We start from the raw sequence: 23,026 nt of genomic DNA on the forward strand, positions 1-23,026 counted from the left end.
AGAATAAAAATAAAGCACATTTAAGCGATGCCTATTGGGTGTAGGCAAATTCCCAGAATCCTTTGCGTCCGACCCACCAAATAGTAAAATAGGGCTCGAAGTTAAGCGGCTAAAATGTGGTGATTTAATGTGACACGGCGTTGACTGGGAATGTGAATGGATAACATCAGTGTTTGTTAGGTAAATAAAGTGTGCCACCTTAACACCGTGTGTTAACTTGTTGTGGCCGGGAATGGCCACAGCCAAAGTACTGATGTACGTCAGATCACTCTTGTTTCTCTTCAGATCGCATAAATCTTTCGCCTTTTACTAAAGATTTCCGTGGGGAGGAACAACAAGAGTATAACTCAATTTTTTGATGCCCTGCGAAAGCGGGGCTTCCTTTACATGTTCAAAACAATAATATCTTTAAACCTTACCGACTCTGGCAGGAGCCGAGATTACGTCACAATTACACACTTTGCCAATCTGTAGCTAAAACATTCAAAGAATGCGAGCGAACCTACAGACATGACTGTTACATACTTAAAGGACAACTTTTTGAACGCGCTAAAGCAGTGGTCCCCAACCACCGGGCCGCGGCCCGGTACCGGTCCGTGGATCGATTGGTACCGGGCCGCACAAGAGTAAAAAAAAATATATATTTTATCAAAATTAAATCAACATAACACAAAATACACTTACAATTAGTGCACCAACCCAAAAAACCTCCTTCCCCCATTTACACTCATTCACACAAAAGGGTTGTTTCTTTCTGTTATTAATATTCTGGTTCCTACATTATATATCAATATAGATCAATACAGTCTGCAAGGGATACAGTCCAAGCACACATGATTGTATTTTTTTATGACAAAAAAAACCCATTAAATGTGTTATTATTATTACTATTTAATAAACATTTAATGTTTTTTTTGTCATAAAAAAAATACAATCATGTGTGTTTGGACTGTATGTGTTATTATTATTACTATTGAATAAATAGTAATAATAATAACACATTTAATGTTTTTTCGCCTTTTACGAAAGATTTCCGTGGGGAGGAACAACAAGAGTACAACTCAATTTTTTGATGCCCTGCGGGCTTCCTTTACGTGTCAAAACAATGATATCATTATTCAGTACCGACTCTGGTAGGAGCCGAGATTACGTCACAATTACCCACTATTTAATAAATAGTAATAATAATGACACATTTAATGTTTTTTTTTTTTGTCATTAAAAAAATACAATCATGTGTGCTTACGGACTGTATCCCTGCAGACTGTATTGATCTATATGGGACGGCATGGCGAAGTTGGTAGAGTGGCCGTGCCAGCAATCGGAGGGTTGCTGGTTATTGGGGTTCAATCCCCACCTTCTATCATCCTAGTCACGTCCGTTGTGTCCTTGGGCAAGACACTTCACCCTTGCTCCTGATGGCTGCTGGTTAGTGCCTTGCATGGCAGCTCCCGCCATCAGTGTGTGAATGGGTGAATGTGGAAATAGTGTCAAAGCGCTTTGAGTACCTTGAAGGTAGAAAAGCGCTATACAAGTATAACCCATTCATCATTTATTTATTTATAATGATATATAATGTAGGAATGAGTGTGAATGGGGGAGGGAGTATTTTTGGGTTGGTGCACTAATTGTAAGTGTATCTTGTGTTATGTAGATTTAATTTTGAAAAAATAATATATATATTTTTTTTTATTCTTGTGCGGCCCAGTACCAATCGATCCACCACCGGCCGCGGCCCGGTGGTTGGGGACCACTGCTTTATAGTGTTGTGTCGTTCACGAACGATTCGTTCGAAAGAATGAATCTTTTGAGTGAACGTACTGAACCGGATCACTTCATGAACTGATTCGTTCCTTTCTCAGTTCAGTTGAGCTCCGCCGCGACCATGCCGGTATGAGTGGAACTGGCGCATTCTGTGACTCACTGAACCCTCGACGTCGGCGAACGACGCAGCCAATGAGAGGGCGGGGGGAGGGACTGAGCGAACGATTCGCTCACTGGGGGGATTCGGCAGAGGTGTGGACTCGAGTCACATGACTTGGACTCGAGTCAGACTCGAGTCATGAATTTGATGACTTTAGACTCGACTTGACAAAATGTAAAGAGACTTGCAACTCGACTTAGACTTTAACATCAATGACTTGTGACTTCACTTGGACTTGAGCCTTTTGACTTGACATGACTTGCTACTTTCCCCAAAACCCAAATCTTAAAAAGTTATTTGGGAGCGCTCCGTATCTTTCATTTTGTACGTGTCTGTCTGTCTATCAGCGTGTGTGCTGCCTGTCAGCTGGTGTGCTGTCAGTACAACAGCCAATCAAATTAGTTATACGTTGTTTTCATCACACAGCATTCATCCAATCAAATTGCAGGACAACCACCGAACAAGAGTTGTCAAACAATGCGGCAGAGAGAAACAATTACGCCAAAGTTGGTTTCGTTCGGGTATAAAAACTACGACTTGGTCAACAAAAAACGAATTGCGTATGCAAATCACGCAGTTTGAATATTACAGACGGAGACGCAACAACTTCCAACTTCGTTCGACATTTGAAGTTGCCCAAAGAAGGGTAAGTTTTGAATGTAAGATAACGTTTATTGGCTAAGTAACATGACTTTTATTTGCTGTGTAGTTAAATCAGTGAGGCTGTAAACTCACTGCTAACGTTATAACCATAGACATGTTTTAAGGGTACGCAGCATCGAGCGCTACTGCCTACTGGCGCAGACGAGACGCGGGGCCGCCATCTTGGAGTGGTGATCCGCTCCACTCAGTGCAATTCATTTGTCAGGAGCAATGAACTGTCAGCGCATTTAATTCATTTTACCTCACTGAATACCACTGATTTTCACGCGTTTTTTTGTCATACGTGTAGCTATGATAACGGACACATGTTTTGGCAAGTTTTATTATTCATAGTTTGCTTAACAGTAATATAATATTCTTATACGCTATAAGTGACCAGACGTCCGAGATCAAAATTGGGAATATAATCCCAGAGAAGGGGGAAAAAACGGTAAACTATTTTTAAATTGAAGAAACAATATGATTAGGTTATATATACATGCGTATATCCTACATAAACAATGTATGAATACATTAGATATCTATATATCTTAGGGACCTATGGACTGTATCTCTTTTGCTGCAGCAGCAGAGAGTTTATTCTGTCTTGACACTTTGTATTGATATTTTGTATTACATTCTTCCCTTAAATGATCATGTTTACAGTGATTGTTATGTATGTATTTTTTATGTATGTCGCTTTGGATAAAAGCGTCTGCCAAATACTTAAACATATATAAACACCTGAAAGTCTTTATATCAGCTAAAACCACCAATTTGTTTCACTACATTCAGAACAAAACTAAATGCTGTTTTACCCAACTATGTTAGTATTTGAATATTGTTACTTGAAGACTTATTCCTGGTTACAATTATACTGTTAAGAAAGTATTGTCTTATATTTTGCCTAAAATGAGAATGCATCATAATCAGTGGCGGCTGGTGAATTTTGTTTTAGGTGGGGCTGAAAGTTTGTAAACCAAACCCCTGTAGGGGCGTCATCCTCCCCCAGAAGATTTATTTGTGATTTTCACATACAAATATTGAATATCTTTGCTCCTTCTCAACTCTGTGCTAATATTATTTTCATAAAATACAACCAATAGTATGTTAATGTTTGTTTTTGCAAATGTGTTTATTCTGTAAAGGAATGAGTTAAATGTTTAAAATTGTTCAAACTATTAAAATTACTGTTAATAGTGCTATTATGAATTGCAATGTCAGCACTATTTTTTTTCTTGCAATTTCAAATGCACTTGTTTTAATAAATAAATACAGCGTTTTAAAAGCATACACAATCTGTGTAAAAATATTAGTCTGTGGTTAAAATGACTTGAAAGGACTCGAAACTCAAAATGCAGGACTTGGGACTCGACTTGAGACTTTCCAGTCTTGACTTTGGACTTGACTCGGGACTTGCCTGTCTTGACTCGGGACTTGACTCGAGACTTGAGGGCAAAGACTTGAGACTTACTTGTGACTTGCAAAGCAATGACTTGGTCCCACCTCTGGGATTCGGTGAACGAATTTTTTGAACGAATCATTTTAAGGAACTGATTCTAGTGATTCAGTACAGTCAAAAGAACTGCTGATCCCATCACTACTGCTTTAGCGCGTTCAAAAAGTTGTCCTTTAAGTATGTAACAGTCATGTCTGTAGGTACGTTCGCATTCTTTGAATGTCTTAGCTACAGATTGGCAAAGTGGGTAATTGTGACGTAATCTCGGCTCCTGCCAGAGTCGGTACGGTTTAAAGATATTATTGTTTTGAACATGTAAAGGAAGCCCCGCTTTCGCAGGGCATCAAAAAATTGAGTTATACTCTTGTTGTTCCTCCCCACGGAAATCTTTAGTAAAAGGCGAAAGATTTATGCGATCTGAAGAGAAACAAGAGTGATCTGACGTACAGCAGTACTTTGGCTGTGGCCATTCCCGGCCACAACAAGTTAACACACGGTGTTAAGGTGGCACACTTTATTTACCTAACAAACACTGATGTTATCCATTCACATTCCCAGTCAACGCCGTGTCACCTTAAATCACCACATTTTAGCCGCTTAACTTCGAGCCCTATTTTACTATTTGGTGGGTCGGACGCAAAGGATTCTGGGAATTTGCCTACACCCAATAGACATCGCTTAAATGTGCTTTATTTTTATTCTTATTTCAAAATAGACGTATTGCAGCATGTGTGGATGTTTTAGTGCCACTTATAATCATTTGCATGTGTTAATGGTCGTAGTTTCGTTGTTAGCGTTTAATAAGCAGACATAATAATCATCTGATAGTTGGGTTGCCTCGCGTCCATCATCAGTCATGACAGGAACAACAAGATGTTGTAGGTTCGCCATCCGAAAAGAGTCTGCTCTTACAGCTCTCAATCGACTCCTCAAATGTTTTTAAAAAAATATTTCTTACCACATTACGTTTTAAAATGAGTTTTTACTGTATCAAATGAATGTGTTAAAATGGCTTTATTTATATGCTCAACATGGAATAGACAGCAACAAAAACTAATAATTTTAAAACACAAAAACAAACACTATTTACTAAAACACTTATTTTCTGAACTCAACATGGACTGCTGTAGGAGTGTCCACACAACACAGGGGGGCGCTAAATCCCCACATAAATCAACATATATTTTTCAATGCACGTGCTGAGATAGCTGAAATGTTAAATTATTTATAACATTCTCTGAAGCTCCAATATGTATTTCCTTTTCTTCTTTCACCTCATTTTAGTTTCTAAATGCTGATGTTTGTTTTTACACTTGGACGCTAAGTACAAATAAACATTTTTTAACACTTTCAACTTTTTTAAGTATTTTATAATCAAAACAAATATTACAAGTAAATAGTATTTCTTTAATCAGCTGACATTGTTCCAGATTTACTTCTAAGTCGAGCCCCTGCCTGAGATTTGTTTTAAATAGTGTTGATCATTTATGCAGAACTGAGTTCCTCTACACTTGAATGCAGGTATTTGTTTTAATATACTTGATCTTACAAACATGATCTTTAAAATGTGATGGCCGGCAGATGATCTCCACACAGACATGGAATTTTGATTAGGAAGATTCAAGTTATTGAGCTTAAGTTGATTAACCATGAATTGATTTACGTGGTCGGGGTCCACGTAAGTTGAAAAACTTATTCGGGTGTTACCATTTAGTGGTCAATTGTACGGAATATGTACTGTACTGCGCAATCTACAAATAAAAGTTTCCATCCATCCATCCATCAATTTTCTTCCGCTAATCCGAGGTCGGGTTGCGGGGGCAGCAGCCTAAGCAGGGAAGCCCAGACTTCCCTCTCCCAAGCCACTTCGTCCAGCTCCTCCCGGGGGATCCCGAGGCTCTTAGAGAGAGACATAGTCTTCCCAACATGTCCTGGGTCTTCCCCGTGGCCTCCTACCGGTCGGACGTGCCTGAAACACCTCCCTAGGGAGGCGTTCGGGTGGCATCCTGACCAGATACCCGAACCACCTCATCTAGCCCCTCTCGATGTGGAGGAGCAGCGGCTTTACTTTGAGCTCCTCCCGGATGGCAGAGCTTCTCACCCTATCTCCACCCAGCGGAGGAAACTCATTTAGGCCGCTGGTACCCGTAACCTTGTCCTTTCGGTCATAACCCAAAACTCATGACCATAGGTGAGGATGGGAACGTAGATCGACCGGTAAATCGAGAGCTTTGCCTTCCGGCTCAGCTCCTTCTTCACGACAACGGATCGATACAGCGTCCGCATTACTGAAGACGCTGCACCGATCCGCCTGTCGATCTCACGATCCACTCTTCCCTCACTCGTGAACAAGACTCTGAGGTACTTGAACTCCTCCACTTGGGGCAATTAATAAACGTTTAAATCATTACAAAGTTTTAAAAGATGAATTTCAGGTTTTGAAGCAGTTTTACTTTAGTTTTAATTGGACTCAGTGTGTGATTGAACTGATGCTGCCGGTTTGATCTTCAATTGTTCTTTTTTAACCAACAGTGGCTTTGATAACTAAGTAGATAACACCAGCACTAACTGCTCAGCATCTAGCAGCATCTTTTTAAGATAATGAGGGGAAAGCAGCTGCAATCCAGGAAGGAACAAGAGGTAATACTTCTATTATTCTACAAAATAAAGGGATGAGAGTATAATTTAAAACAAATGTGGTTTCTGTGATTTAAAGAACATAAACATTGTGACTGCTGAACAAATGTTATTCAGGGATGTAAACATTTGTTATTTAACTGAGTGACACATGCAGCCACATACTCTTTCCATCTGCATCTTATTTATTGCATCATAGGACTTGATTACAAGGTTTGTTGGATAGTTCACATTTGTGTTTTGGTTTTTGGAATAAATTAGCTTTGAAAATAAAATATACACAATGTTTTGTTTTATTATTATATTTGATTGGTATCACTCACTACGTTTCCATGCATACATTAAATTGGTCTGATTTCTCAAATAGTTAGGTTTTCTGTATTTTCACACCTACATGTGAAGTCTCAGTGTCTATGCCAGGTGTCGGCAACCCGCGGCTCTGGAGCCGCATGCGGCTCTTTAGCGCCGCCCTAGTGGCTCTCAGGAGCTTTTTTAAAAATGTATGAAAAATGAAAAAAGATGAGGAAAAAAAAAAAGTTTTTGTTTTCATATGGTGTCCGTAGGAGGACAAACATGACGCAAACCTCCCTAATTGTTGTAAAGCACACTGTTTATATTAAACATGCTTCACTGATTTGAGTATTTGGCGAGCGCCGTTTTGTCCTACTAATTTTGGCGGTCCTTGAACTCACCGTAGTTTGTTTACAAGTATAACTTTCTCCGACTTCCTAGGACGTGTTTTATGCCACTTTTTCTGTCTCATTCTGTCCACCAAACTTTTAACGTTGTGCATGAATGCACAAAGGTGAGTTTTGTTGATGTTATTGACTTGTGTGGAGTGCTAATCAGACATATTTGGTCACTGCATGACTGCAAGCTAATCGATGCTAACATGCTATTTAGGCTAGCTATATGTACATATTGCAGCATTATGCCTCATTTGTAGCTATATTTGAGCTCATTTAGTTTCCCTTAATTCAATTTATATCTCATGACACACTATCTGTATGTAATATGGCTTTTAATTTTTTGCGGCTCCAGACAGATTTGTTTTTGTATTTTTGGTCCAATATGGCTCTTTCAACATTTTGGGTTGCCGACCCCTGGTCTATGCATTCTCTCTCATGTGACGTCACGTCCGGCTCGTTAATTCAAATATGTGTGGCGGTCAAGCCAGCGTCTGTTCTCAATAGGTGCTGGGCAACATTTACCCTTTTCTTGAATAAAAATGCCCCATGCTTGTGTTGTTTTCAGCTGTACAAACCGTTTAAATCGTGAAAAGGATCAACGTTTCTTCAGAGTTTCTCAAGAGGTAATCAAGAATGGCAAAAGAGTGCAAGATTTTATGAAAAAAGACGACAAAAGTACCATACACTCTAGTACAAGGGAAGAATGCACGAGTTTGTGGTGGCCACTTTGTTAAAGGTTTGTTTGATATACGTTTAATGTCTACTGTTTTCAATTTACAGTAAGTATTATCTTGACATTATTTGTATTTCTTAAGACACATGTTGCTACGAGTGTTCGTTAAGCACCAACTCAGTGAGTCTAAGTAAAATAAATCAAATATGAGCAAACCTAACAGAGTTAAGCTTTTACCAAAGGTACTGATCATAAATGAAGCTATAAGTTGACATTTATAGTTATATTTTGATAAAGACGGGGAACAACAAGCATTCTTGTAAATGGGGCGTGCAACAGCAAGGGCAGGCATCAAACATGACAGGAGACACAAAGTTTAATTATGAAATGCAACCTTACCCGAGGAAAAACTATGCCGATCTGGCCGGGAGAGTCTTGATACCAATATCCACATCGACGTCCCACTGGGTTGGGAGTTTTTCCTTGCCCTTATGTGGGCTCTGTACCGCGGATGTCGTTGTGGCTTGGGCAGCCCTTTGAGACACTTGTGATTTAGGGGTATATAAATAAACATTGATTGATTGATTGATGTCCTTGATCCAGCCACACAAAATGAAGTTGTAGAACTCCATGCTTTTCCAAGTTTCCATCTGTTTTGTCGTGTAGAATGATGTCTGGAGCACACGATAGTTCGATATATTTGACGACAAATAATCCTTTATCACGCAAAAAAATAGATTTTTTTAATCAAGTATAGGGATCTATTCCATTGCATAGTTGGATTTTTGATGCTTTTTGCAGGAATATATAGGCTCCTTGTCTACTGGGGGGCCTTTATTTCCTTTTAGCGCAGTTAAATTTATTGGAGGATATATTTACCGCTAACGTATATCATTGGAGGTGTTTTTAAGGGCTTTAAAGGCAGAATTGAACGGCTCCCAAAGTAAGCTGACTTTTGATCGAATTTATTCAATATTTCGAATGGATTTTTTTTAAAAAGTCCATCTGTCATCATGTCTTTCATAATGATTACGATGTGCAAAATTCCAAAAAAGTGCAGTATCCCTTTAAATCCACAGACGAATAAAAGAAACATGTAGCAATTTATCAATGACCGCAAAGTTCTTAAATTCATTTTCATTCATCGTTTAATGGATTAACGAGTTGACTGTGGGCAAAGTAAGGTAATACATTTGTGATGCCTCTGGACATCACATTAAAACTTTTTAATGCCATTAAGGCCTTATTTATATAATAATACACTAAATGAATTTATAATGTCCTACTGAGCCCTAATGAGAGAAAGTACATCCATCATCAAATGTAACGTTATAAAGCTTGACATCCTCATTATCTGAGTGAGATACTTTAAAAATTAAGTAACGCTAAGTTTAAATCTTTGATGTTGACAAGTTTAAACTATAACCACTCTGAACATACCCCTTCCATCAAAACCCCACAAGGGGGCAATGAACGTTCATCAATGACACTGAACTTATGATAGAATCATTATTCAATGTCAGCTTCACGTTCAGGAAGGGATATCTCATCTCTTCATCGTGGTTAGCGAGACCAAACACTTTAGAAACACATTTCTCAAGTCAAGAACTATAGAAATGATCCCTGAAAGTATAGTCTTAACCTAACATTGGATTTCAACGGCACGTCATCTCCAGGGCTACTTTTTTCACTTGGGGGCGCTCTTGCGGTTTACTCCTGTAAAATAACAGTTTATACACGAAAAACAAAGCAGGGACGTGTATGTCATTATTGGCGGATTACAGCTCTTAAATTATTTATAATGATCTACAACGCTAGTGCGTTGACGACCCAGAATGCATTGCGAGATCTGGCATGCTATTAGTTTTTTTTCCAATTGCTTACACCTAAATTTTAAATGTTCACAGTTAACAAAGTCTACACACAGTAAGCAAAACCACTGTGCAGACTTGCCTACAGTTTTTTTCCATTTGCTTACACACTATTGTACTAACTGTGTGTCTTTTTTCAAAAGGATACACACTTTTCCAAACACCACATTCAAATTTCTTAATTCCTAGATTATTTGCAAAATGACACACTTTGGTCAAAACATATGCCCATTCATCAAAATAAAGCAAGCATTTGTAAAAATGCAGTTTTATTGTTATCTCACTCACACAGACTTCAAATGATAAGACACTATTGGAGTGAGTTACCCAGAACAGTGATAAATACAAAACACACTTGTAAAAACCCCTATTTTACTATAAGAAATTACATGTTTGGGGCATTTTGCCTGACCCTTTTAGCATATGTGATGAATGATTACTGTAACTTGACAAAATATATTGGCAAATCCACAGCAATCGTCATTGTTTACTTTAAAGTGGGCAAATATGTAAGGACATAAAGAAAAAGTAAAAATATCCTGTTATCTTTTCAAGAACTGCTCAACAATGATGCTGCAGACTGAAAATATTTATTTTTACAACAGTCAGGTAAAGTAGTCAACAATGACATGCAGTACAAATTAAAATCTGAGACAAAACAAAAGGTTTGCAAAAAAATCTACATATGCTTAAAATGATCAAAATACAAAAATAATTACATGTTATTAGAAATGTGCCCATTACTACATTACACAGAGGTGTTTGAATGTTTTTAAGGGCTTTATAGGCTACGGAGCCCCTAAAGGGACATGGGAATTTATTTATTTTTTAGACATGTATCTCGTGGCCACGAGAAACTTTCTCGTGCGCACAAGAAAGTTTCTCGTGCGCACAAGAAAGTTTCTCGTGGCCACGAGAAATTTTTTATTAAAAAAAATAAAAATAAATAAAAATATTTTTTTTATAAAGTTTCTCGTGGCCACGAGATACTTTCTCGTGGCCACGAGATACTTTCTCGTGGCCACGAGATACACGTCTAAAAAATAAAAAATTCCCATGTCCCTTTAGGGGCTCCGTAATAGGCAGAATTGAATGGCTTCCAAAGGCTCCATTGAAAGTGGACTTTTGATCTAATTTATTTATTATTTAGAATGGATTAAAAACATAAATCCATCCGTCGTCATGTCTTTCATAATGATTGCGAACGATAGGCAAAATTCCAAAAAAGTGCAGTTTCCCTTTAAAAAGCCAAAGACGAAGGAAAGAAACATACAAACAGACGTAGCAATTGATCAATGACCCGAAACGTTCTGAAGTTTATTTTCATTTATCGTTTGATGGATTGACGTGTTGACTATGGGCCAAGTATTGTTGGTAGCAACGCATTTGACGCCTTTTAATGCAGTTCAGGTCAGATCAAATTGAGCGACTTTTAAAACTTGTCACTTTTTCGTCTTTTGACTCAACTTTCATGTTAATAATGAGCAATGCACTTTACAAATTCATATAGACATCAATTATAATTATATAGAAACTCTCCCATTGATATTTACATGATACAAAAGTAACCCCACTCTGAACATATCCCTTCCATCAAACATCCCAGCAGTCGGCATCCTAATGTCATCAGACCTTGTACGGTTGTACAGTAAGTGATGTTTTATTATCTTTGTTGGCTTTCATAAAGTCTGCAGTGATCAGAAATCAGGGATCAAGAAAAAAAAAAAGCAAACGTTGTGATCCATCCATCCATTTTCTACAGTTTGTCCCTTTCGGGGTTGCTGGAGCCTATCTCAGCTGCATGCATTTCTGAAATGAATGCGCCGCATATGCTAAAAATGATTAAAATACATAAATAATTAAATGTTATTATACATGTGCCAGTTACTACATTACACATATATAAAACCCCAATGAAGGTGTTTGAATGTTTTTAGGGGCTTTATAGGCAGAATTGAACGGCTTCCAAAGGCTCCATTGAAAGTGGACTTTTGATTGAATTTATTTAATATTTAGAATGGATTTTTTTTTTCATTCGTCGTCATGTCTTTTATAATGATTATCATAGGCACAATTCCAAAAAAGTGCAGTTTCCCTTTTTAAGCCAAATACGAAGAAAAGAAGACAGACGTAACAATTTATCAATGACCGCAGTGTGTTGACTATGGGCCAAGTCTTACAGTTGTATTACAATTATAATGCCCCTGGGCATCGCATTTAACACGTTTTTAATGTAATTCAAGTCTGTGTTGGCCCTGCGATGAGGTGGCGACTTGTCCAGGGTGTACCCCGCCTTCCGCCCGAACGCAGCTGAGATAGGCTCCAGCATCCCAAAAGGGACAAGCGGTAGAAAATGGATGGATGGAAGTCAGATTCCATTGAGCAACCAATGCCTGCTACGACTTACTTACTGTATTTCCTTGAATTGCCGCCGGGCATATAGTATGCGCATGCCTCGATTTACCGCAGCGTCAAACTTGTTTCGCAAAATAATTAGCGCATGCCTAGAATTACCGCAGTGTAAGTCACATAACATAAATATATGCATAAATCTACATAACATATGTCCAGAGTCCTGTGTGCAACATCCAGCATAATATATCACAATTGATTATACCGGTATACATTGTACCGCTGTGTTATAACGCAGGCACTTGGGAGCCATTCAAAAATTACATATGCAAAGGGGGTTGGGGGTCAAAATCCAGGGGGGGAAAATGCGCACAATTAAGTACCATCATTTGTATAGTAAATTTAGCGTACGTGGGTTGGGGTCAAAATCCTGGAGAAAAATGCGTACGTAATTGTTGAATGACCCCTTGTAAAAATAAAGAGTGTCATGTTATAATTGCCTTTTCAGACCCAAACAAAAAGAACTCCCGGGATGATTCATTGTGCTTTAAATTTTATTGCGGCATTAAGCGATGTCATGATTATCCTTACATCACACTCAAATTTATAAGTGCATGTCTAAATTTACCGCATGCCTTTGGTAAGCGCCGGAGTGAGAAGAGGTTTTAAATTAATTACCGCCGGTGCGCTAATTCAAGGAAATACGGTATTATCTTAAAGGCCTACTGAAACCCACTACTACCGACCACGCAGTCTGATAGTTTATATATCAATGATGAAATCTTAACATTGCAACACATGCCAATACGGCCGGGTTAACTTATAAAGTGACATTTAAAATTTCCCGGGAAATATCCGGCTGAAACGTCGCGGTATGATGACGTATGCGCGTGACGAAGTCAGAGTAACGGAAGTTATGGTACCCCGTAGAATCCTATACAAAAAGCTCTGTTTTCATTTCATAATTCCACAGTATTCTGGACATCTTTTGCAATTTGTTTAATGAACAATAAGGGCTGCAAAGAAGACAGTTGTAGGTGGGATCGGTGTATTAGCAGCGGACTACAGCAACACAATCAGGAGGACTTTGTTGTAGAGCAGACGCGCTAGCCGCCGACCTCACCTTGACTTCCTACGTCTCCGGGCCGCCAAACGCATCGGGTGAAGTCCTTCGTCCTTCTGCCGATCGCTGGAACGCAGGTGAGCACGGGTGTTGATGAGCAGATGAGGGCTGGCTGGCGTAGGTGGAGAGCTAATGTTTTTAGCATAGCTCTGTGCGGTCCGGTTGCTAAGTTAGCTTCAATGGCGTCGTTAGCACAGCATTGTTAACCTTCGCCAGCCTGGAAAGCATTAACCGTGTATTTACATGTCCACGGTTTAATAGTATTGTTGATTTTCTATCTATCCTTCCAGTCAGGGGTTTATTTTTTTTGTTTCTATATGCAGTTAAAGCACGATGCTATCACGTTAGCTCGTAGCTAAAGCATTTCGCCGATGTATTGTCGTGGAGATAAAAGGCACTGAATGTCCATTTCGCGTTCTCGACTCTCATTTTCAAGAGGATATAGTATCCGAGGTGGTTTAAAATACAAATCCGTGATCCACAATAGAAAAAGGAGAGTGTGGAATCCAATGAGCCAGCTTGTACCTAAGTTACGGTCAGAGCGAAAAAAGATACGTCCATCACTGCCTCTCAAGTCCTTCACTGTAACGTTCCTCATCTACGAATCTTTCATCCTCGCTCAAATTAATGGGGTAATCGTCACTTTCTCGGTCCGAATCTCTCTCGCTCCATTGTAAACAATGGGGAATTGTGAGGAATACTAGCTCCTGTGACATCACGCTACTTCCGGTACAGGCAAGGCTTTTTTTTTATCAGCGAGCAAAAGTTGCGAACTTTATCGTCAATTTTCTCTACTAAATCCTTTCAGCAAAAATATGGCAATATCGCGAAATGATCAAGTATGACACATAGAATGGATCTGCTATTCCCGTTTAAATAAAAATAAAAATCATTTCAGTAGGCCTTTAAATATCAGAACAGCAGCACAGGTGTTAGTGCATGTGCCTCACAATACGAAGGTCCTGAGTTCAATCCCGGGCTCGGGATCTTTCTGTGTGGAGTTTGCATGTTCTCCCCGTGACTGCGTGGGCTTCCTCCCACCTCCAAAAACATGCACCTGGGGGTAGGTTGACTGGCAACACTAAAAAAAAATTGGCCCTAGTGTGTGAATGTTGTCTGTCTATCTATGTTGGCCCTGTGATGAGGTGGTGACTTGACCAGGGTACCTCGTCTCCCGCCCGAATTCATCTGTGCATCTCCAGCACCCACCACGACCCCGAAAGGGACATGCGGTAGAAAAGAATGGATGGATATCAGAACATCAAGATCCATGCACCATAAAACAATCAGTACAGGTATAATTAATTTTGTAATTAGATATATTTTTAACAGTTTCTAAAATAACCACTCTGAACATACCCCTGCCATCAAAGCCCCACAAGGGGGCGATGAACGTTCATCAATGACACTGAACTTATGATAGAATCATTATTCAATGTCAGCTTCACGTTCAGGAAGGGATATCTCATCTCTTCATCGTGGTTAGCGAGACCAAACACTTTAGAAACACATTTCTCAAGTCAAGAACTATAGAAATGATCCCTGAAAGTATAGTCTTAACCTAACATTGGATTTCAACGGCAAGTCATTTCCAGGGCTACTTTTTACACTTGGGGGCGCTCTTGCGGTTTACTCCTGTAAAATAACAGTTTATACACGAAAAACAAAGCAAGGACGTGTATGTCATTATTGACGGATTACAACTCTTAAATTATTTATAATGATCTACAACGCTAGTGCATTGACGACCCAGAATGCATTGCGCGATCTGGCGTGCTTTAATAGTTGTTTTTACTTTACACGAAATCACGTTTATATAACACTTGACAACTTCGAAGCAGCGTAAAAAGCATGTAATTACACAAATAGTAGTCAGGCTTTAAACGACGCTCTATGTTAAATGCGCACTTATACGGTGAACAGGCAAAAAAAACGGTCCATCTATTAAAATGTTCCCAAAGAAACAAAGCGACGCGCGTTAGTTCCGATGCAAGATTAACACATTATTATGATCCGCGTAGGTAAAACATTTTGTGAACCTTGCAAAGTGCACATTAGACTGACCTGGTTCGAGCAAACATTGTAGAAACATTCGTACTATGTCGTGCTTTAATAGTTGTTTTTACTTTACACGAAATCACGTTTATATAACACTTGACAACTTCGAAGCAGCGTAAAAAGCATGTAATTACACAAATAGTAGTCAGGCTTTAAACGACGCTCTATGTTAAATGCGCACTTATACGGTGAACAGGCAAAAAAAAGGTCCGTCTATTAAAATGTTCCCAAAGAAACAAAGCGACGCGCGTTAGTTCCGATGCAAGATTAACACATTATTATGATCCGCGTAGGTAAAACATTTTGTGAACCTTGCAAAGTGCACATTAGACTGACCTGGTTCGAGCAAACATTGTAGAAACATTCGTACTATGTCCTCAAACCAAATACATTATAACATTGCATTATACTACCGAAGGCTGTTGTTTAAGGTTTAGCTAACAGTTATCTCCTCAGACACTAGAGGGCAGCATTTAAGTAATACCGCAGATGAGTTGAACACATTTTAAAAAGCGAATAAAAACAACGAAACAGTTAAGATATTTTTTTCAACACACCGCAATAAAACACAAAACAAACGCAGCACAGGTTTAAGACAAATAATTTAAGGGACGTAGCTGACATTTGCATCATCAAGTTTACTGCATTGACTAGTGCAATTAATGCTCGAGTTAGCGAGGCCAGAATTTGTACCTCTAGAAATACTAGAGCGCTTGTAACTAACATTTCTTTACTTCACACAAGTAAAAAGGGAGATTATTAACCTACCAGTGTGTATCAAAGCCATGACCAACATGCAAACTCCTGAAAGAAAATGTACCTGCCCGTTGGGTTAATTAACCTCCAAAATGGCTGTCCAAAGAAGAGGTTACATAAAGGTGTTCACTGGGCATGCGCAAAAGCCTGTATTTGCCACCAAAATAAAACTTCTTACGGTTTTTTTTCCCTAATTAATTTATTTTATTTGTATATTTATATATTTTTTATTTTAATCCAATTTGTACTGTCTCATATTTACTTAACTTTAACAGGCTTTGTTTGTATGGATATTGTCTTTAATTTGATGTATTATGTAAATTGCTCAACTTGTTCTAAAATATTGAAACAAAAATATTAAATTGTATTGTATTGGAAGGGCCTCAATATGTTAGTACATTGTAGATGTATGTTGATTGTTCAATATTTTCTTCTGAAAGAAGTAGGTCAAATATGACAAACAAAAAATAAATAAAAGTTATTATCGTATTTTTCGGACTATAAGTCGCAGTTTTTTTTTCATAGTTTGGCCGGGGGTGCGACTTATACTCAGGAGCGACTTATGTGTGAAATTATTAACACATTACCGTTAAATATCAAATAATATTATTTAGCTCATTCACGTAAGAGACGAGAGGTGTAAGATTTCATGGGATTTAGCGATTAGGAGTGACAGATTGTTTGGTAAACGTATAACATGTTCTATATGTTATAGTTATTTGAATGACTCTTACCATAATATGTTACGTTAACATACCAGGCACATTCTCAGTTGGTTATTTATGCGTCATATAACGTACACTTATTCAGCCTGTTCACTATTCTTTATTTATTTTAAATTGCCTTTCAAATGTCTATTCTTGGTGTTGGGTTTTATCAAATAAATTTCCCCCAAAAACGTGACTTATACTCCAGTGCGACTTATGTTTTTTTCCTTCTTTATTATGCATTTTCGGCCGGTGCGACTTATACTCCGGAGCGACTTATAGTACGAAAAATACGGTATGTAAAAATATAATATGATTCATGTATTACCTTGGAAAATATTATTTCATTTTCTGTTTAATAGTTCTATTAAATATGCACTGCACACAATCATGACATGTTAACACTTGATATAACATTAAACATATGGTGTGCATAAAATAGATTAAAAGCAAGCAAGATAATGTATAAATAAATCTAGATGATCATGACATTGGATGAGGAAATAAACAGTGTGCAGGATAATAATGCAAATATATTAGTGCAGTATATGTATAAACAACATCAATAGTCAATAACTAATACACAGTATATTTCAGTTTTTATTCAGCTGTTGAAATGTTCCTGTTGTAAAACTTCAGACTTGGTTTATCAATGTTCGTCATCAATTTTCCTACCTGTATTGTTCCTCTTAACATGCACCAGCTAACTTTCTCTTGGCCTCAGAAGTATCATGGATGCTCTCAAAAAATGACTCAATAGGGTAACAATTCAAGGAAGTGAACAAACTCATGTGTAAGAAATAGCTAGGAAAGAGGAATGAATAAACTTCAATGGGAGTCGCTCTATTCCACCTAAATAGCAAAGTAGGGAACGTCCCAATGCTTTTAGTCTTTACCTATTAAGCAAACAATTTGATTTTCAGCTGCTGGATCTTTGAACTTAACTTGTGGGCATTCAAATTCATCACAATCTTTTGAAAACATCCAAAATAGTCCTTGAGGCAGTCTGGGGAGCTAAGATCAAGAGCATAATTCTGCCTACACAGTAACACAAACGCTGTGATGACATTGTTAATGGGTTTTTAATTCTGTCATGCCTTCAATTACAATCCTCACATTTTCTTGGTCGCCGTCATCTCTCTGGATTGTGTCCTGAATGACACGACTCAAAAAGAGACTATTTAGGTGTGTAAAATTAATAACACCACAATGACACAAACTCCAAAAAAACACAATTAATTGATCGACTATAGCGATGGGAATTTCTACAATTTAGAAGGGAGCCACTTCTTTTGGCTCTTCAGATTTTTTGTTGTTATTTAAATTGATTTATTACATATGTGTAAAATTAATTACTAATGTGAAAATATAGTAATATAATTTTTTTTAATGTCATTAAATGCTGAACATTGACCAGATAGTAACAACAACAACAAAAGAAAACACAAAAACAGCTCTAATCTAATTGTGTCATTTTTGATTTTCCAACTAATAACATTAGAACACTAAAACATTAACAAATTAAATATTAATTAATGAGCATCAGTTTTTGCTACTTAGTAAAGATGGACATTAGTGTGTCATCTTTTGTTTCCTGTTGCTTATTTCCACTACTTGCTTGGTCCTCTATTCAGTATGGACTAAATGTAAAAATCTTTGGACAACTCACCATTCTAAGGTTATGATTCGATTATCCATCCATCCATTTTCTACAGCTTGTCCCTGTTGGGGTCGCGGGGTTGGCTGGAGCCTAGCCCAGCTGCTTTCAGTCGGTAGGCATGCAACTAGAAAAACAATATTATTAATGATAATTTCATTAAAATGTTGTATAATACTTTGAATATATTTATCTAAACTGCCAAGGTTACCGTGTGATTATTCTCAGAACATGATTGCATCAATCATGTATAAACACAGATTAATCCCGCAATTTATTTTGACTGTACTTGCTCCTTTACCTTGAGGTGACAGTGCTTATTTTGGAGCCCTGAATTTCACTTGAAAATAAACCCTGACAGGACTTAAATGGGTACTGTATTTGTTTTGCAATTTTGCCCATACCATTCACAATTAAAAGGACACAAATGTTTTTCTTTTTTTAATGCATTTTAAGTTGTACAATTTGGCAAGTAGGAGATGGCTGACAATGCAGCTAATATAAGAACTCTATTGAGCCCATAAAGCCCTCTAAAAACCTTCAGCAATACCCCATTTATATGTCCTTACATGAATATCAACCAAGTATTAGCACTAATATATTATATAAGCGATAACGTAGACAAACCACTTTTAGCGGCGGCGTGATCCCAGAGAGCTAACTTGCTTATGCTGCTATATTGAGCTGCTGCATCGCTTGAGTTGGTAAAAGTTAATTCTCGATTATAAATCATGCCTCTCACTTGTACATAGCAGTTTTAGGCCATAAACAGAGTAGTTGGTCAATTTTGACAGCCAACTTATACCCAGCGATGGCGAGACAGACACAGAAATACGTTTGTTTGCAGCACCTTTTTTAATTTGTATTTATTTACCTCAGGGTATATTATGATTAATTCTTCATCTAAGGCAGAGGTATCAAACGTACAAACAGGTTTTATCCGGCCCGCATGATTAGTTTGCTAAGTATAAAAATGAACCAACATTTTGGAATGAAAGAAACCGCTGTTTCTAAATGTGTCCACTAGATGTCACAATAGCAATTATTTGTATCTTTGTAGATTATGCTACATATGTAAAAAAAAAAAAAAAAAACACATGATGTTAGTGCACCAGTCAAGGAAAAGGAGCAAACTACATAAATAACATGCTGTAATTTAATTTTGATATTATTATTTTATCTTGATAGATTGAAAATTAACACCAATGAGTTGACTGATGAACATTATCACATAATTTATTCAGAAAGTATAAATAACGACAAATAAAGATAGAATACTATCAACCGCAACATGTAAGTGTAAAAAACCCCCAACAACATTATGATTTGTACATTTTCAGAATGTGCTTGTTCTATTTTCAAACAAAGAAAACAATCTGAAGTTGTCTTTATTTTAAAGTTATCATGCAGTGATTTTACCAGTCCGGCCCACTTGGGAGTAGATTTTTCTTCATGTGGCCCCCGAGCCACCGCTGTTATAGCTGGTCATCTCAGTATGTCTTAATTTACTTTAAAATCAAGCCCTCGCTAGTAACCCGAACCATTGTATTTAACAGCTTTTAAATCTATCCACTCTGAACATATCCCTTCCTTCAAAACCCCACAAGGGGGCGATGAACGTTCATCAATGACACTGAACTTATGATAGAATCATGTCATAATTCTGCAACAGGTTTATTTTAACATCCATCCATCCATTTTTTACCTCATAACTTAAATCAGATAAATATTTGATTATACTAGGTGCTGGAGCCTGTCCCAGCCCCCCAGCTGCATTCGGGGGGAAAGCGGAGTACACCCTGGTCAGGTCGCCACCCATCCATCCATTTTCTACCTCATAACTTAAATCAGATAAATATTTGATTATACTAATGTCATACAACATTACTTATAGCTCAGGGGTGTCAAACGGAACAGGTTGAGTTTGCTAAGTATAAAAATAAGCCAACATTTTTGAATGAAAGAAACCGCTGTATCTAAATGTGTCCACTAGATGTTGCAATAGCAATTCTTTCTATCTTTGTAGATGATGCTACATATGTAAAAAAACAAACAAACCACATGTTAGTGCACCAGTCAGAGAAAATTAGCAAACTACATAAACAACATGCTGTAATTTGATTTTGATATTATTTTTTTATCTTGATTGTCCCTTTCGGGGTTGCTGGAGCCTACCTCAGCTGCATTCGGGCGTTAGGCGGGGTACACCCTGGACAAGTCGCCACCTCATCACAGATAGACCGACAACATTCACACTCACATTCACACACTAGGGGCCAATGGTTCTTAACCTTGTTGGAGGTACCGAACCCCACCAGTTTCATATGCCCATCCACCGAACCCTTCTTTAGTGAAAAATAAAATGTTTTTTTTTTCAAATTCAGGAAAAAGTTATGTTTTCTTACTGGTGCGCAAAATGAACCGCGCATGAACATCACCTTGTTCAAAGAACAAAACCAACACAGTGCATGAATTCACAACAAATTACACACCTTACACACATTACCATGAATTGATTAACGTGGACCCCGACTTAAACAAGTTGAAAAACTTATTCGGGTGTTACCATTTAGTGGTCAATTGTACGGAATATTACTGTGTAAACTGTACTGTTTCATATAGTGTATTCTCTTCCTTTGCAATCTGCTAGTAAAAGTTTCAATTGATCAATCAAACAACCTGCAAATCAGATGGAAAATTAGAGGGAACATTGTTTGGGGGTATCCATAATACGCCGATAGGGAGAAGTTTTTATTTACACGATAAGTCGGGTGTGTCTTTACCTCCGTGTCGGAGGCTCCGCCGAACCCCTGAGGCCGACTCACCGAACCCCTAGGGTTCGATCGAACCCAGGTTAAGAACCACTGCTAGGGGCAATTTAGTGCTGCCAATCAACCTATCCCCAGGTGCATGTCTTTGGAGGTGGGATGAAGCCGGAGTACCCGGAGGGAACCCACGCAGTCACAGAGAGAACATGCAAACTCCACACAGAAAGATCCCGAGCGCAAGATCGAACCCCGGACCTTCATATTGTGAGGCAGATGCACTAACCCCTGTTTCACGTGTAAGTGTTAAAAAACAACAACCCGCAACAACATTATGATTTGTACATTTTCAGAATGTCCTTTTTCTATTTTTAAACAAAGAACACAATCTGAAGTTGACTCTACTTTTAAAGTTATTGTGCAGTGATTTTACAAGCCCCCATTACATTTTTTCCATGAAACCCCCAGGCTAAATTGAGGAGTTTGTAGTCCCTATTGAATGGCTGATCTTCTTCAAAATACGTGTGTACAGCTCTGGTAATGGGTACATTCGCACCCACCTGCACAAATGTACTTCAAAATGTAACAATCAAAATAAATATGACTTTTTTTTTGTTTACTAGGGCATGCATATATAATATGCATTAGTTTGACCATTTAAAATCAACGATAATAAAAAGGAGATGCTTAGAAATAGCATTAAAATGCCCCAAAAACTTGGAAAAACGCGATTCATAGCGTTACTTTTTGGTGTAACCATCATGAGCGTTCTGTTCAGGTATATTTTGATAAATCATCATATTTATGTATTACTAAATCTAAATAGGTATTGATCAATCTTTAAGCTGTGTGTATTTGATTTCAGTTTGCTTTTGACATCTTATTTAGAATTGTAGTTGAAACTTTTACAACCTCGCGTTGCGCTCATGATGGCGTAACCAAACTAGATTTCATTTAATGATCTTATTTTGAATATTTATTCCCTTTTTTACATTTAGTATATTTAAATATTCATTTATAAACATTGAATACATTTCAAATATCAATAAAATGCAATTGCCTTCATCCTATAGGGCAGGGGTGCCCATTACGTCGATCGCGATCTACCGGCCGATCGCGCAGTGTGTGTCAGTCGATCGCCAGCCAGGCATTGAAAAAATAGACCTAAAAATTTGCGATCATAAATCTTCCCTATGACGTTACTTGATTGACATTCAAGGCACCCGAGGATCTTGTGTGATGACGCTGGCTGCAGCCAGCTCAGTGTGAAGGAAAAAAAGACCGTCAGGAAGGCGAGAAACAGGTTTTATTCCAACCTTGCTGTCAAAAGCCTAGAGACTGACCGCACAATCCCTGTCTTCACAATAAAAGTGCTGCTCGATGCTGCCTGCACTAACAAAGCAAGAGTCTCCGAAAGCTAGCGCTAACAAGCTAGCAAGCCACCGAGTTTGCCGTCGATCTATTTCTTGTAAAGTGTAAAAAAACGAGTATGGAAGCTGGACAAACAGGATGCCAAAACCAACCACTTCAATGTGGTATTGGACAGAAAGGAGGACTTTTTTTTCTCCTCCACGATGTAAAATCGAAAATGTGGAAGTTGTCAGCACTACTGTGAATCTTGTCTGATTACAATCAATGCAAGTCATCAGAATCAGGTAATACACCAACTTATATTCTTGTGCCATCTTTCATGAAGACAAGAATATCTTCATG

General features: G+C 38.0%; 4 non-coding genes across 4 annotated transcripts; 1 reads left to right on the forward strand and 3 right to left on the reverse strand.

The window, feature by feature from the left end:
* Nucleotides 1-265: 265 nt before the first annotated feature.
* On the forward strand, nt 266-379 carry LOC133640041 (U5 spliceosomal RNA). The gene has a single exon (XR_009823948.1). It is a non-coding gene; the product is annotated as a U5 spliceosomal RNA (small nuclear RNA).
* Nucleotides 380-4,348: 3,969 nt separating this feature from the next.
* Nucleotides 4,349-4,462, reverse strand: LOC133640043 (U5 spliceosomal RNA). The gene has a single exon (XR_009823950.1). It is a non-coding gene; the product is annotated as a U5 spliceosomal RNA (small nuclear RNA).
* Nucleotides 4,463-9,448: 4,986 nt separating this feature from the next.
* On the reverse strand, nt 9,449-9,663 carry LOC133639973 (small nucleolar RNA U3). Its single transcript, XR_009823893.1, has one exon. It is a non-coding gene; the product is annotated as a small nucleolar RNA U3 (small nucleolar RNA).
* Nucleotides 9,664-14,713: 5,050 nt separating this feature from the next.
* On the reverse strand, nt 14,714-14,928 carry LOC133639996 (small nucleolar RNA U3). The gene has a single exon (XR_009823915.1). It is a non-coding gene; the product is annotated as a small nucleolar RNA U3 (small nucleolar RNA).
* Between the last annotated feature and the right edge of the window lie 8,098 nt (nt 14,929-23,026).

Source organism: Entelurus aequoreus, linkage group LG22 (assembly GCF_033978785.1).
Source record: "Entelurus aequoreus isolate RoL-2023_Sb linkage group LG22, RoL_Eaeq_v1.1, whole genome shotgun sequence".
Lineage (NCBI taxonomy): Eukaryota > Metazoa > Chordata > Actinopteri > Syngnathiformes > Syngnathidae > Entelurus > Entelurus aequoreus.